Source organism: Alosa pseudoharengus, unplaced genomic scaffold (assembly GCF_046254945.1).
Source record: "Alosa pseudoharengus isolate Yale_2024_CS ecotype anadromous, Long Island Sound unplaced genomic scaffold, YU_APseudo_1.1 YU_APseudo_1.1_scf_1, whole genome shotgun sequence".
NCBI lineage: Eukaryota > Metazoa > Chordata > Actinopteri > Clupeiformes > Clupeidae > Alosa > Alosa pseudoharengus.
The window spans coordinates 26,592,378-26,609,747 of record NW_027468564.1 but is presented as its reverse complement, the minus strand read 5'-3'; the positions used below and the strand labels follow the sequence as shown (position 1 = coordinate 26,609,747).

The 17,370-nt window shown below is 40.7% G+C and overlaps 1 protein-coding gene across 1 annotated transcript in view; it reads left to right on the top strand.

Moving 5' to 3' along the window:
- Window positions 1–17,370, top strand: part of LOC143117816 (GTPase IMAP family member 8-like) — a 344,603-nt gene that overhangs the window by 225,880 nt on the left and 101,353 nt on the right. The window lies entirely within an intron of this gene.

Here is a 17,370-nt window from a genome sequence, read left to right as displayed (position 1 = left end):
GATTTCGTGTCACTGGCCCTTGTCGTTTTCGCGGTATTCCCGTTTTTCTGCGTTTTTTGGGCCCATTGAAATGCATGGCGGAATGTTCAGAATTCAAATTTCGATTGTGACATCACAGCTCTAATTGCTTAAGCTTGCACCTGGAAGAGTTCTAAGCCACCTGGCAGAGCTCTGATGGGCTGGGCTGGGCTGTCTGTGTATATGAAGGTGTGTGCATGTAACTTTTGACCAGTATGTCCGATTTTCATGAATGAGGTACCGTTGGAATCCTTGAATGAAGCCCAGTTCAATGCCTTGCCAGCACTAAGTGTAAAGGTAATGTAAAAAAAGATGAGACAGCGCGAAGCGCTGTCTCATCTTTTTTTTAAAGCCAAACCATGTTGATACAGGTCATTAAAAAAAAAATATATATATATTTTCCAAATCCATTCAGCCCAGTTCAATGCCTTGCCAGCACTAAGTGTAAAGGTCATGTAAAAAAAGAGGAGACAGCGCAAAGCGCTGTCTCCTCTTTTTTTTAAAGCCAAACCATGTTCATATAGGTCATAAAAAAAATAAATAAAGTATTTCACCAATCCATTCAGCCCAGTCCAATACCCAGCTAGCTCTATTTGAACTTCGTCATGTGTACAGTTGTATATATTATTACATTGAGAAACACACTTTCATACAGATATCATGCATATCCACGCAGCATTACTAATCAAGTTACTCATCGTTGCCCAGCAAGAAGTCCTCAATCAATTCAATTGTCTTGCCACGATCTGTGGAGCTTACAGACAACGTTATGTTACTAAAGGTTCTGTATGCTATTTAAAGCCGACCTAACGCTGAGTCCCTTCTAGACGGTGTGTTGCAATGCATTCTGGGTGCTGTGCTGTGATTCGACGGCTCGTCACCTGACCCACCAAACAACAACTCTCTGGGATGTGGCAAATATCGCGTAAAAACCTTGTTGCCGGAACAACAGGGAAAAGGCAACAGGATAGCAGCACGAAAGATACACAGGATACACACGGAATTTTGATGGACGTCCTTATCAGTCTATGGTCTAACTTATAAACGTGTCGGGTCAACGTCAACGATAAGTAAGTTAGGCTAACGTAAACGTTAGCTATTTGCTGTTGTCATATGCTAGTGCTATATGCTTTAGGCTACGTGATGGCCATTTATCACACTGATTTTAGGTACTACTTTTACGAGGTCTGTTGTTCTGTCAAAATGTATCTTATCGTTGAACAGACTACAGTTTTATCTTCCTTAGACTTCGTAGATGTAGTTACTACAATTTGGAAGCGAATTTCGAAGTGTAAATATGGTTTTAGTGTGTAAACAGACCAACCGCGATTTTGCAATGAAGTTAATGGAGCCTTTTATGTAGGGCTACTAGGCTACTTTCACGAAGTCTGTAGTTCTGTCAAAATGTATCTTAACCATGTAGTATGTTCATAGATATCTTCCTTAGACTTCGTAGATGTAGTTACTACAATTTGGAAGCGAATTTCGAAGTGTAAATATGGTTTTAGTGTGTAAACAGACCAACCGCGATTTTGCAATGAAGTTAATGGAGCCTTTTATGTAGGGCTACTAGGCTACTTTCACGAAGTCTGTAGTTCTGTCAAAATGTATCTTAACCATGTAGTATGTTCATAGATATCTTCCTTAGACTTCGTAGATGTAGTTACTACAATTTGGAAGCGAATTTCGAAGTGTAAATATGGTTTTAGTGTGTAAACAGACCAACCGCGATTTTGCAATGAAGTTAATGGAGCCTTTTATGTAGGGCTACTAGGCTACTTTCACGAAGTCTGTAGTTCTGTCAAAATGTATCTTAACCATGTAGTATGTTCATAGATATCTTCCTTAGACTTCGTAGATGTAGTTACTACAATTTGGAAGCGAATTTCGAAGTGTAAATATGGTTTTAGTGTGTAAACAGACCAACCGCGATTTTGCAATGAAGTTAATGGAGCCTTTTATGTAGGGCTACTAGGCTACTTTCACGAAGTCTGTAGTTCTGTCAAAATGTATCTTAACCATGTAGTATGTTCATAGATATCTTCCTTAGACTTAGTAGATGTAGTTACTACAATTTGGAAGCGAATTTCGAAGTGTAAATATGGTTTTAGTGTGTAAACAGACCAACCGCGATTTTGCAATGAAGTTAATGGAGCCTTTTATGTAGGGCTACTAGGCTACTTTCACGAAGTCTGTAGTTCTGTCAAAATGTATCTTAACCATGTAGTATGTTCATAGATATCTTCCTTAGACTTAGTAGATGTAGTTACTACAATTTGGAAGCGAATTTCGAAGTGTAAATATGGTTTTAGTGTGTAAACAGACCAACCGCGATTTTGCAATGAAGTGAATATGGAGCCTTTTATGTAGGACTACTAGGCTACTTTCACGAAGTCTGTAGTTCTGTCAAAATTGATCTTATCTATGAACAGACTACATGGTTATCTTCTTTAGACTTTGTAGATGTAGTTATTACAGTTTGGAAGCGAAATTCGAAGTGCAAATATGGTTTAAATGTGTAAACAAGACGCCTGATGTTTAATATATGTTAATGAATGGGCACAGTATTATTGTGTACAGTAATGGGCTATCAGTAGTATGTAAACAGTTCATGTGTTATGTGATTTACATAAACTAACAACAGAAATGTTAAAAGCTGGTATTGTGTTTCCTGAATTCTTACATTCAGGCATTCAAATGAAATGTAATTAAATAGCATATCAATCATGCAACAATGCAAAAACAATGAAACTAGTGTAGGCCTAATTATATTTTACATTAGTAAAGCAGTACTCTGATGTGCATGCTTTCACAAACTTTTGTAAACAATCTTAGCACTTTAAACATTGACCGTTTTGAAGTGCATGTAGGCAATATAGTATAAAAATAATAATTGTGATATCATTACAATTTGATAGGGGTTGGGAGGAGGGGGTGGGTTCATGTAGGTGGGCCCTATGACCCCAAAGTATGCCTTGACTGGGCCTCAGGTCAAAGAAGTTTGAGAAATGCTGATGTAGACAACAAAGCAGCAAGGAGGCGTCGTGTGATCATTTAAACAAGTTTTATGACAAGGTCGATGAGGGTGGGAAAAATCGTACATTTCTGTGCAAACTTTGCCCGCACTTCAGTCACATTGTCTTTTAAGAAAATGCAGTCCTTTTTTCGGTTCCAGCAGCCAACAACCTCAGAACTGACCCTTCAGGCCTCTCAGCAGGCGCTGGCCTTTAACCGCAGCCAGAAGAGAGTCAGCAGAAATTTGATTGCCTTTAAAAAATCTGACTTCTTAAAAAATCTTAAACTGGCTGCATTACGTGATTATTTCTGAGATTCTGATACGTTTTTAACCATGACCTATACACAGTTCTGGTTTGAAAATGTATCTCTTAAAATAATCACTTTATGCAGTCAGCTTAAGATGGCTTACTAGCAACTAACTAATTACCCTAGCAACAACCTAGAAACCACCCCTGTAATGTCAACCTAGCGACCACCATAGCAACCAGCATAGCAACCATGTTATTTATGCGTTTTAGCTTATTGGATGTTGCGTTAATGCAGACAACTTTTGATCCGTGTGCCCGATTTTCATAAATGAGGTACCGTTGGAATCCTTGGATGAGGCCGAGTTCCGTGCCACTGATCAAACCCACTCTTGCAGTTCCTCGGAACCGCAATTCTAGTTATTATATCTTCCTATTCACCCACTTTTTGGCCGAACTACTGCTCCTAGAGCGTTTGAGCTATCGACGCGGTTCGAACTCCAAAAATTCAGGCCCGAACCGGTGTAACTTGCTTGTTGATTTCGTGTCGCTGGCCCTTGTCGTTTTCGCGGTATTCCCGTTTTTCTGCGTTTTTTGGGCCCATTGAAATGAATGGCGGAATGTTCAGAATTCAAATTTCGATTGTGACATCACAGCACTAATTGCTTAAGCTTGCACCTGGAAGAGTTCTAAGCCACCTGGCAGAGCTCTGATGGGCTGGGCTGGGCTGTCTGTGTATATGAAGGTGTGTGCATGTAACTTTTGACCAGTATGTCCGATTTTCATGAATGAGGTACCGTTGGAATCCTTGAATGAAACCCAGTTCAATGCCTTGCCAGCACTAAGTGTAAAGGTAATGTAAAAAAAGATGAGACAGCGCGAAGCGCTGTCTCATCTTTTTTTTAAAGCCAAACCATGTTGATACAGGTCATTAAAAAAAATATATATATATTTTCCAAATCCATTCAGCCCAGTTCAATGCCTTGCCAGCACTAAGTGTAAAGGTCATGTAAAAAAAGAGTCTCCTCTTTTTTTTAAAGCCAAACCATGTTCATATAGGTCATTAAAAAAATAAATAAATAAAGTATTTCACCAATCCATTCAGCCCAGTCCTATACCCAGCTAGCACCATTTGAACTTAGTCATGTGTGCAGTTGTATAGATTATTACTTTGAGAAACACACTTTCATACAGATATCATACATATCCACGCAGCATTACTAATCAAGTTACTCATCGTTGCCCAGCAAGAAGTCCACAATCAATTCAATTGTCTTGCCACGATCTGTGGAGCTTACAGACAACGTTATATTACTATAGGTTCTGTGTGCTATTTAAAGCCGACCTAACGCTGAGTCCCTTCTAGACGGTGTGTTGCAATGCATTCTGGGTGCTGTGCTGTGATTCGACGGCTCGTCACCTGACCCACCAAACAACAACTCTCTGGGATGTGGCAAATATCGCGTAAAAACCTTGTTGCCGGAACAACAGGGAAAAGGCAACAGGATAGCAGCACGAAAGATACACAGGATACACACGGAATTTTGATGGACGTCCTTATCAGTCTAAGGTCTAACTTATAAACGTGTCGGGTCAACGTCAACGATAAGTAAGTTAGGCTAACGTAAACGTTAGCTATTTGCTGTTGTCATATGCTAGTGCTATATGCTTTAGGCTACGTGATGGCCATTTATCACACTAATTTTAGGTACTACTTTTACGAGGTCTGTAGTTCTGTCAAAATGTATCTTATCGTTGAACAGACTACACGGTTATCTTCCTTAGACTTCGTAGATGTAGTTACTACAATTTGGAAGCGAATTTCGAAGTGTAAATATGGTTTTAGTGTGTAAACAGACCAACCGCGATTTTGCAATGAAGTTAATGGAGCCTTTTATGTAGGGCTTCTAGGCTACTTTCACGAAGTCTGTAGTTGTGTCAAAATGTATCTTATCTATGAACAGACTACATGATTATCTTCCTTAGACTTCGTAGATGTAGTTACTACAATTTGGAAGCGAATTTCGAAGTGTAAATATGGTTTTAGTGTGTAAACAGACCAACCGCGATTTTGCAATGAAGTGAATATGGAGCCTTTTATGTAGGACTACTAGGCTACTTTCACGAAGTCTGTAGTTCTGTCAAAATTGATCTTATCTATGAACAGACTACATGGTTATCTTCTTTAGACTTTGTAGATGTAGTTATTACAGTTTGGAAGCGAAATTCGAAGTGCAAATATGGTTTAAATGTGTAAACAAGACGCCTGATGTTTAATATATGTTAATGAATGGGCACAGTATTATTGTGTACAGTAATGGGCTATCAGTAGTATGTAAACAGTTCATGTGTTATGTGATTTACATAAACTAACAACAGAAATGTTAAAAGCTGGTATTGTGTTTCCTGAATTCTTACATTCAGGCATTCAAATGAAATGTAATTAAATAGCATATCAATCATGCAACAATGCAAAAACAATGAAACTAGTGTAGGCCTAATTATATTTTACATTAGTAAAGCAGTACTCTGATGTGCATGCTTTCACAAACTTTTGTAAACAATCTTAGCACTTTAAACATTGACTGTTTTGAAGTGCATGTAGGCAATATAGTATAAAAATAATAATTGTGATATCATTACAATTTGATAGGGGTTGGGAGGAGGGGGTGGGTTCATGTAGGTGGGCCCTATGACCCCAAAGTATGCCTTGACTGGGCCTCAGGTCAAAGAAGTTTGAGAAATGCTGATGTAGACAACAAAGCAGCAAGGAGGCGTCGTGTGATCGATCATTTAAACAAGTTTTATGACAAGGTCGATGAGGGTGGGAAAAATCGTACATTTCTGTGCAAACTTTGCCCGCACTTCAGTCACATTGTCTTTTAAGAAAATGCCGTCCTTTTTTCGGTTCCAGCAGCCAACAACCTCAGAACTGACCCTTCAGGCCTCTCAGCAGGCGCTGGCCTTTAACCGCAGCCAGAAAAGAGTCAGCAGAAATTTGATTGCCTTTAAAAAATCTGACTTCTTAAAAAATCTTAAACTGGCTGCATTACGTGATTATTTCTGAGATTCTGATACGTTTTTAACCATGACCTATACACAGTTCTGGTTTGAAAATGTATCTCTTAAAATAATCACTTTATGCAGTCAGCTTAAGATGGCTTACTAGCAACTAACTAATTACCCTAGCAACAACCTAGAAACCACCCCTGTAATGTCAACCTAGCGACCACCATAGCAACCAGCATAGCAACCATGTTATTTATGCGTTTTAGCTTATTGGATGTTGCGTTAATGCAGACAACTTTTGATCGATCCGTGTGCCCGATTTTCATAAATGAGGTACCGTTGGAATCCTTGGATGAGGCCGAGTTCCGTGCCACTGATCAAACCCACTCTTGCAGTTCCTCGGAACCGCAATTCTAGTTTATTATTCCTTTTCACCCACTTTTTGGCCGAACTACTGCTCCTAGACCGTTTGAGCTATCAACGCGGTTCGAACTCCAAAAATTCAGGCCCGAACCGGTGTAACTTGCTTGTTAATTTCGTGTCGCTGGCCCTTGTCGTTTTCGCGGTATTCCCGTTTTTCTGCGTTTTTTGGGCCCATTGAAATGAATGGCGGAATGTTCAGAATTCAAATTTCGATTGTGACATCACAGCTCTAATTGCTTAAGCTTGCACCTGGAAGAGTTCTAAGCCACCTGGCAGAGCTATAATGGGCTGGGCTGGGCTGTCTGTGTATATGAAGGTGTGTGCATGTAACTTTTGACCCGTATGTCCGATTTTCATAAATGAGGTACCGTTGGAATCCTTGGATGAGGCCGAGTTCCATGCCCCTGATCAAACCCACTCTTGCAGTTCCTCGGAACCGCAATTCTAGTTATTATTCCCGTCTCCCTAATTTTTTCCAGCTCCTGTGCCTAGGCCCTTTGAGACACAGACACCGTTCCAACTTTAAAACGTCTGGGCAGTACCGGTGTAACTTGCTCGAGAAGATGACGTCAAGTGGGCGTGTCGTTCGTCCGCCATATTGGATTGAATAGAAAGCGAAACTAAATTTTCACAGGTCACAAATTTGGTCCGAACGCCACGAAACTTGACGTACATCATCATTGGACCAAGCCTCACAAAAGTTACTAGAAGGATTTTTGATTTTCGAAAGCGTTTGCCCGTCACAGCCAAACGAAATCGGCGGCGAAGCTCCGAAACAGGAAGTCGTCCATATCACAGGAACACTGTCACATATCGATACCAAATTTTGTATATGAACTGGGGACTCCAGTGTGAGGGTGCATAAGCTAAAAAAAAAAAAGAAATATTCCAAAAGATTCCATCATTTGGCAAACCAACCACAGGTATTTGGTAACTCTCCCCATTCACCTTTACACCATTCACCTTCTATCACAACGCCTTCCAAGTATGCTCAATCAATGCCTCTGGGTATCCACAACGTCTCCGGGCAACCTTGCCCAATCATGAAATCCTTGCTCTGCCATGGGATAGTATGGACTTACGAACTGAAATAGCAAGGAGAACGGTAGCTATATATAGCTTACATAATAGAGTTGTTTTCACATTGACGGTATTCAAATAAAAATTTTCATTATTGTTACATATCATGATGGGAAAGTATTATTAAAAATGTTACAAGTATGCAAATGCATATGTTTACGGGCATTTAGGTTTTACTGTGTTGTTTTGTTGTAAAGACATGCAAGGCATTCTGGGCCATGTAATAGACAAACAGTGGTCGGCAGCGTTAACTTGATTTCCATACGTATTAATATGAATAGGTGTTTCTGTAAACCTAGGGACAATAAACAGCTATCTCTGTTACAAAAACGAGCTGGTAATCGCTCATTGAAGAGGGAACTATGATAAATGGATTTGACGACAGTACAAGCATGAAATACCTTGAAAAGACTCTCCGTTTATTTGATGTTGCCATAGCAACGCAGCCTTCAGAGCAAAGATTCTAGAAGAGCTTCAGGGAGACACGTTTTGAGTTCGTGGCCAAGTACCTAAAATATCGGTTTCCATGTTTATGTGCTGGATGGCGTGCTTCATTTATGAAAGTAAGTGTTTTATAGAGTTACAGACATAATGAGTCATGTTGTAGTGGTCAACATAAATGTGCCCCTTCTGTTATTAGAATGCTAAGCGGAGATTTAAAATCATTCATTTCTTGTGTGGCTAGAAGCTAGCTAGCTATGTCAGGGAGGAGATGTTGCTGTAACGTTAACGTTATGAGATTTATGTTGCTTGATATGCTTGTACTTGTAACTTCGTCACTCGTAACTTTAGGACTCCTATTTTTTTTTACTAAGAGTAATTCAGGAAGCATTTTAGCCCTAAGTAACGCCTGAGTCTGTGACAGCTTAAGCGAGGACTCCTAATAAGACCGATTCACAAACAATGTTTTGTGGTGACATTTCACGTCGCGATGTTTTGAAATGCGTCTAACAATCACGAGGGAACAATTTTGCATTGTAGGCATAATAACTAAGGGATGCAGTAACACCACCAACAACAACCAAAACTAGCCTACTCATTGTTTACATGTACATTAAATGTAACGTTTCATTGTGAATCAAATTAAAAGATTCTCCTCTTTGCAAACGTTGGCATAGGCATATGGTGACAGATTAATTTAATAATGCTGCTGTATGAATCACGGTAAGCACGAATGAAGTGGCCACTTCTTAACCCTTAGAACCCTAAGCTGTTTTTAGGGCATTTTCACTACCTTTATTCATAAGGATTTATTCTGGTCATTGTAAGTGCCACACACATATATTATATATTGTTTTTTTCAGGAGAGTTTAGGCTATTCAGATCTGCCATCATTTCATGTATTAATACTAGCATTGATTTTATTTTGATTTTTAAAGAATTAAAATATAAAAAGTGTATTATAAAAATTCTTATATTTCGACATGTATCTCACCACAGCAAGCTCACAGCTCTACATGCATTTCATGTGTGTGTAGGGCAGACTGTCCTGAATCGGGCAATATAATTGCCATGTTGGAGGGATACTCTGGGGCTGAGCAATTTACAGAAATATTTGCTGTGTGATTTACGGAAATAAATGCCATTTTTTATTTAGTGATGAAAAATGACCTTTCTGCGCTCCATATCTGTGACACGAACTGATCTGACCTGACTTGACCCGAGGTTGCGTGTTAGCCTGCGTGCCTGTGTGTATGCAGTCATAATAATTCTCAACTCTTTACTACATTGCCATGAACAAAGTAAAGGCAAAAAAGGTGTTTATTTGTTGAAATTGGGATGCAATGTGAGCCTTGAATTGGATGCCATGCAGGAATTTGCTAGGATCTCAAAACCGGAATATGAACATGCTTTGCCATAGAGAAACACATGATAGCATTGGATTATAAACATGCTTTGCCACAAGAACAGACAAAAACGTGGGGTAAGTCCAGCTATATGAAGTTATTATTTTGCTGTCACTTCGTCTGTTTTATAACCCAGAAGGATGTACTTGGTATCAAATGATAGCTCTGAGTCTCCTCTTTCATCTGACATGCGTGGCATATCTATGCGATCACGGGTCCGCGAGTAATTCAAACGAGAGTAATGAGTGTGCAGCGTTGGTTTGTGTACATGACGTTATTATTTTGCAGTCACTTCGTCTGGTTTTATAAGCCAGAAGGATCGATAAACATGGTACCAATGGATAGCCCTGTGCCCCCTCTTTCATCTGATATGCTTGCCATATCGATGCGATCACGGGTTCGCGAGTAATTCAAACTAGAGTAATGTGTGTGCAGGTGAATGCAGAGAAGTATAGACTGTAAATATGATGCAATTTGATTTAATTTCATGATTTTTTTTAATTTTCATACTTGATCGTACAGACAAGTGTGTAGTCTCGTTGGAAAGCCCCACTTCTGCTCTGTCGTGCAATAAAGGTTTCATCTCGCTGCGATGAACCGTTCCGGAGCAATGTAACAGAGAAGAAAGGGTGTGTTTTTTGACGCACTTTGCGTCAATCGGGTTCTAAGGGTTAATGGGACTCACTGTATGGAAGTAGGCTAAGTAAAATAGAGATGTTTAAAATAAGATAAAGTTAGGATATGCCCGCTTGACAACGGCAGAGATAACTGTGGCCTTTGGCCATAGCAACCATCCATTTAGAACGACTGGCCTTCATAGCAACCAAGGATCTTAGCTGTGATTCATGTAGCTACAGTATGCATGCAATGTGATGCAAAGTATAGAAAGGTGATGAAATATACAGAGACAGGTCAATAAATATAGTGCAATGTAGACAGTAGTATACAGTTGATTTACAGAAGGTGGTTTAGAGTAATATGAATTAAATATAAATATGTGCAGTGTATTAGCAGTTATCTCATACAATAAGTAGAATAATGTATGTAGATGTAGCAGTAACATTATAATAATAGAAATAATAATATAGATATATGCAGTGTATTAACAGAATACAATAAAACAGAATAAATATGGATATTCAATATGACAAATATATAATAGATATGTAGCCTACATAACATACAGCTATGTGCAGTGTGGAAACAGTGTCATTGTAGTGCAGAAACAACATTATAAGAGTAGTAACAATAAGTTTATGTGCAGGATGAATAGTATAAAGATCAGTAGAATAACTATGTATAAATGTAATTACAGTAGGCCTATGTACATTTGTAAATAAATAGAAAACTATGGGTGAGAGGGATAAATTAATTTTATTTAATCGTAAAAGTAAATTGCATTCAATTAAATTGCAATTAAAAATCTTTCCAGTAGGCTTTAATGTCACGCAAAAAGTACAACCAAACCTGAGCTTGATCAACTAGAACGTCTAAAGAACCAGAACTTGAGTGTAGTTTTTTGCTGGGTCCCAGGCCATGTTGGTCTGAGGGGAAATGAGAAACCGGACAGTGCTGCTAAGAAAACCCTCAATGAAGAAGTCACAGAATGTCAAATCCCTGCCCCAGACCTTAAACCTATACTGAACTCTTACATCACAGATAAGTGGCAATCTGAATGGGATTAATGTACAAACAACAAGCAAGGAATGTGAATTTTGGCACGTTTTCATGATCCACTGGGTCGTTATGGGCCACACAAAATACGGTGTTGCTAAAATTACTCCTATTGTGGCTATTAGAGACATGCGTTCATGAGTATCCAGCCCCACAGCTGCGGCACAGTCTTGAGTGACCGGATTCGTTTTCCTTTGTCATATGAATGCTGTCATTTTGTTAACATTAGGCTACTGTTAAGGAGATGCTGTAGGCAAAAGCTATATTTCAACCTCGTTAGTGTCAGAACTATTCACAAGGTTTCTGGGCAGCATTTTTATGTTCTGTTAGCAAGCAAACTTCTCATGACTACCGACAAAGTAGCCTACTGCCAGCTGACGAAGCTCTCATTTTAAAACATTACTGAGAGACAGACACTGTACAATCAAGAAATCTTGCCACTGAATCCAAAACTATGTTTAACATTATGTACAAGGCTTAGGCTACAGTGGACTAGCATGTTGCAGGGGCTGCTAAAAACACAGAGAAACGCACTGAAAACTCGGCCAATCACAGCCCTTGCTGTGGTCTGGCCGACCGTGGAACTCCACAGCGGACTATGCTGCCCCCAAGCGGCTGCAGTTGTACTTACATTTCACCATTCACCATGATCGTGAATGAAGTGTCAATTTTTAACGGGGACCCACTGTAGGCCTACGTTAACGCCGTTAATAACGCGTTTAACTGACAGCACTAAAAGAGATGTATTATGTTATATCTGTTTACTATTCTATTATGCTATTTTATATGTTCTATTCTAATATTCTATTTATTGTATTTATATATCCATGTACTACTTTATATTTTTTGTTCTATTTAATATCTAAGTCTAATTGTATTTTCCTTTTTAAAATACTATTAATATATTAACCTAACCTTATACTATATTACCTAATATCTTGTCTTATATTTATTATCCAATATTATTATATACTATAAATTAAACCAAAATAAAACCCAACCCAAAACAAAATGCGAGTGCACTCAAGAAAATAATAAAGAAAAGAAAATAAATGAAAAGGGGAAATGGTTCAGACCAACTTGTGCAAAGTGCAATGTCCAGATCCTACCACAATCACAAGGGTAAGGGGATGTGTAGCCTAACAGGCAGTCCAAAAGGAAGGGGCAAGTTGATGTAGATGGTGACGATGGTGAATCCAAATCCAGGACGATGAGGGAAATCCAGAAGGTATCCAAGAGTTCCAGGGCAAGGCAACGGGGATTGTTCGGGGTACAACAAAAACCAGTCAGGATTCCAGTACGATACAAAATACAAGGGAAAAGTCTTCTTTCTTCTTTTCTTTTCAAAGGGTGATCATCAAAGCTTCGTGCGGGGGAAATAGGATCTTTATATTGTTTTCCAATGTTCGTTTTTAAGTATCCAAGTGTCCGTAGTTCCAAGTATCTATTATGATTTCGAAGTCGTCCGTATTTTAAATCTTCTCAATCTTTCTCGCCGTCTCTCATCAGACGTAGTGCTACTTCTTCTTCATTTACCGATTGACGGTTTTCTGTTGTTTTTTAACATTTGTCTACGGGCTACCAGGGAATTATTGCGCATCATAATGGGAAGTGGCAATTCATTGGGTTACATATGGTAACAAAAACATATTTGCAAGTGAAAAACAAAGTGGGTGCACTTAAAGTGGGCAAGTAAACATGTGGTGTAAATACACCTGAACACACAATGAATGTAGTCATGTAATAATGAAGCCAAAGTGGAGATGATGTCAGTTCATAAGTTCTGACTGAAACTGATGAGGTGATGCTGCCTGGCCCTGAACACACCAAGTAGATCCCTCCTTTCCCTGAGACACCTTCACACACCATCCTTCATCCATTGATCAAGCTCTGCATATAACTGTGAAGTCCAAAGTGTAGATGCTGTATGTTATTATACGCTTATCTTAAAGCACTGTGTCCGGCTGTTGCTCATACCTGTGTTCAAGGATTGTAGAAGAGGCAGGCAGGTAGGGAGAGGGCACACAGTAAGGCAAGCAGGGAGGGAGATGGATAGCAGGCAGGCAAACAGGTAGCAAGCAGGCGAGCAGAGGACAAGCAGGCAGGCAGGGAGGGAGGGAGAGAGGTAGGTGGCAGGCAGGCAGGCAAGCAGGTGGTACACAGTGGTGGTAGTCCAAATTGTATTCCACAAAGGAAAAGTTAATTCAAAATATAAACTCTAATATAAGTTCCAAAAACTGGGTTTTCTTCAAATCAAGTAGGCTATAGTTCCAACTGAAAGCGGTAAAAAAAAACGATTTCACTACGGCATCTTCCATTGTCTAATTGACACCATGTGGAAGACACCATCTTTACCTGCACAGGTGACTTTAGACTATGTCAAAATAAAAGTTCCCAGCTGAAGGCCAGCAAATCTCAAGCAAAGTAAGAGTCTAAACCAAAAAGCAAATTCAAACTAAATTTGGCTCCAACAATAACGAACACAAAACAAACAAAATGCACGCACAACCATTAGTGTGCACACATATACAGTAATGCTATACCTATTCTTAATTGAATTAAATTGAAGAATATTATATTGTATGTAGCCTACCTGAAACTTTTCTGGCCGGATACCTGGCAGCGTTTTCCTGTGGTCAGTCTATCTTTGTCTGGCTTTAGGTCTTGTGCTGTAGCAATCCGTAAAACAGCGTGGAGATTGTCATCGGTGATGCGTGATCTGTGGCTGGTCTTGTTCAGATTCATGACAGAAAATCATGTAGGAGTTATTTTTCTTGTGTTGCAGTCCTTCATGTTCAAAAATGCCCTATATGCACTATACAATAGGTCAATGAGACCTATTTGAGTCATTCTTTTTGCATAGATTCGATCCAAAAACAAATAACTCTTGATCCACGCACAATCCTGGACGCGTGCATTGGGCAATCCACAAATGCAGAATTAACTCTTCACACGCAGAAATGTACAAATGGTATTATATATACACACTAACCATTATATATATATATATATATATATATATATATATATATATATATTACAATTTACAAACTGTAGATTGACAAATAAACATGTTTGTACAAATTACTGCATACAAGTCACAATTAAGGAAGTGATGAGGAAAATGGTTGTGCGAATCAAGGAATATTTGTAGATCGTGGTATGTTCATTTACAGATTTTTATCAGAAAAATAAATTACTGACAGTAGACTCGTATAGGCCATTTGCGAGTGGGGGAGGTTCCAGGATGGGGACAGTAAAGTCCTCTACCTCTCCTGCCTCAGGCTCAACATAGTCCTCATCCTCGGCCACAGACACCTCCTCTGTGTGTATTTGTAGTCCTTCAGTGCACTGCCAGTCTGGTGATACAAATACTCCACCCCATATGCCTGGAAGAACGTGGCACTGGCCAGAGTTCCTAAAGATAGAAATAGTTGTTTTAGTCAATTGTGCACATCAATCTACATGTTTTGGTGCTAAAGTTGAGATGAGTTTTTACCTGGGATGAACCGGTTCATGTGGAGATGGAAACTCTCCAGAGATGTTGACCCCCTGGCACATCTGTAGGTCGGCAGAGTGTACCTCCTTTCTGCAGGGTCCCCATCTGCATATACAGTTGCACGCCAGGGGGGCCCTGGAGGCAGCAGAGGTGTTTTTTTTTGCGCCTTCCAGATCTCCGCCATCCTCTCACTGTGGATGAGGAGCACTCCAAGAGTGTTGCACCCCTTCTCCCCATCGTAGGACACCAAGAGCTGGGTGATGAGTGCCTCCATCTCGTCACAGCTCCTTGTGGTCCGCCTGCAGTGCAGTGCCATCTCTGCCCTGGAGAGGAGTTGCATGACATCAGCAGGGGTGGAGGGGTGGATGTGCCTCGCTGCCAGCTCAGCGCACTTGGCCGCAGTCAGGGCATGCACGTCGTCCTCATCCCAAATGAAAATACACTGGCTCAGTTGGTTCAAGAAGCCAGCATAGAGAGAGTGGGAGTCTATGGTGAACCCAATGGCAATCCTCCGCATGTAGTGCCATGTCCAGGCGTATCAGCATGCAGTCCCACGTCCTGAACAGTTTGGACAGATGTTTGGATCCACAGCAGCCCTGCAGACACAGCCTGTGTTACCCCACTGCAGTCTGTCAGGAGCTGGAGTTGCTTCTGCAGCCATACCTCGGAGTGCTGCTCCACCAGGTCCCGCTACCATGGCTGCTTCACTTGGCGCCGGTTCTGCTGATGTAGCACCTGCCACACCACCCACCAGACAGTCCCCAGCGCCTGCTGTGCCATCCCCAGGCTGGTCCCCAGCACCTGCCACGCCACTCACCAGTGTGTCCCCTGCATCAGTGCCCTCCGCCTGATCTAAGTTTTAACTTTTTTGCTGATTTTTTGAAGAATCAATTCTAACATATTATGCTTTGCTACAAGTCTGTCACTATGTTCCATTTTATTCATCTAGAACTCTGTTGGACTGGACAACATCCCCGGCTATGCAGCAGTCCAGGACTTGGCATGCTGCCTTGTGGCCGTCAAAAGCCACAGTCTTGCCCTGACACAGGAGGAGGCAACCTAGGTAGCAACAACAGCTTTATTTGTGGAAAATATCTCTTCTTTAAAACTGTCCTTTTGTTGTTGTTATTTTTATTCAGGCACAACAAGCGTAGCCGGAGTCAGGAGACTGAGGTGCTGCAACAAGCCATCCCCTGTCCTGAGGCTCCAATTGCAGGACCTGTGCATCAGCAGTCTACACCCCAGAAAGAGGCTCTGTCCGTCGTACTTGTAGTGGACAACCCACATGTCTTTTCCCGGCCATCAAATACAGCAGGCACGGCCAGGCTGAAAAGACGACTGACATTTGGGGAGACAGACCAACCTGCCTCAACACCCTCTTGGATCCACCCCCCTGCATCGCCCTTCAGCCAACGCCACCGCCACGCTCACCTCCCTGTAGCGCCCTTCAGCCACCGCCATCGCTACACTCGCCTCTGTGCAGCACCCTTCAGCCACTGCGACACAAGGTCCGAGCCAGAGGCTAATCCTGCCAGCCGGTCTTGGGCCTTCAACAGCACCAGTTTTAGACATACCATACAACACACAATGGAACAGAAATGGGAGAATGGAGAAGGAAGAGGCGGGTGAACGTGTTAGAAAGTATGCTAAAAAAACGATGTGGTGGTGTGTAGGAGCTGTTTAAAGGACCGCAAGCTGCCAGGGCACCAGCAGTACTATGGGAACTGGTACAGTTGAGGAGACAGCCACCGGGTCCTTAACTGAATGGCGGGGGCACCTGGCAGCCAGAGGATATGGGAAAAAAAGGAGCAGACGGGAGTGGGGCAAAGGGATGTGGGGAGAGAAGGCAGGGAAGAGGAGCAAAGTGATAAATGATGCACTTGCACTGTTGTATATAGTTATTTAATTAATTAAATACATTATTTTGGTATCAATTCCCCCCTCTGTGTAATTCAATATTCAACTGTGTATTTCAATTCAATTCATCCCTCTTGTTTCAAATTTGCGGATAGGCCGATGGTAAGCTTGTTTTTATGCTGGCAACAAAACAAAAGGGTTCACAAACATTATTCTTTATTATAAATGCGTACCGCCATGGCGATAAAGAGAAAGAAATAGGCTATGATTTGAAATGTAAGTTGACTGTTGTCAAATTTGACAAATAAAATATGGGAGAAACTATATGGTTCATGGTCTCATGCTGTTTAATTCGTGCCAAAAAGGAAGGAGAATGAAACATTACGCACATTCCACTTTTTCATTTAAATAATTCCTGAACTGTTTTGGTCAGGGCTGATAATGCAACTGTATTTGACGAAGGACAGATATAGGCTAGGTTGCTAGTGACAAAATATGAGCTTTCAGTGTGATACGATCTCTTTGTAAATTACGTTTGATTAAAACGCTCTGTTCTGGCTATCTCCGCTATTTGGATCTTATATCACTTAATGAACAACATCTCAACACTAAATGACTGATGATCCGGTGCAGTTTGGCGATTTGGGAAAATAAAAGCCTGGGCTATTATTTGGAGTTTTACGGTATATACGTTTATTTT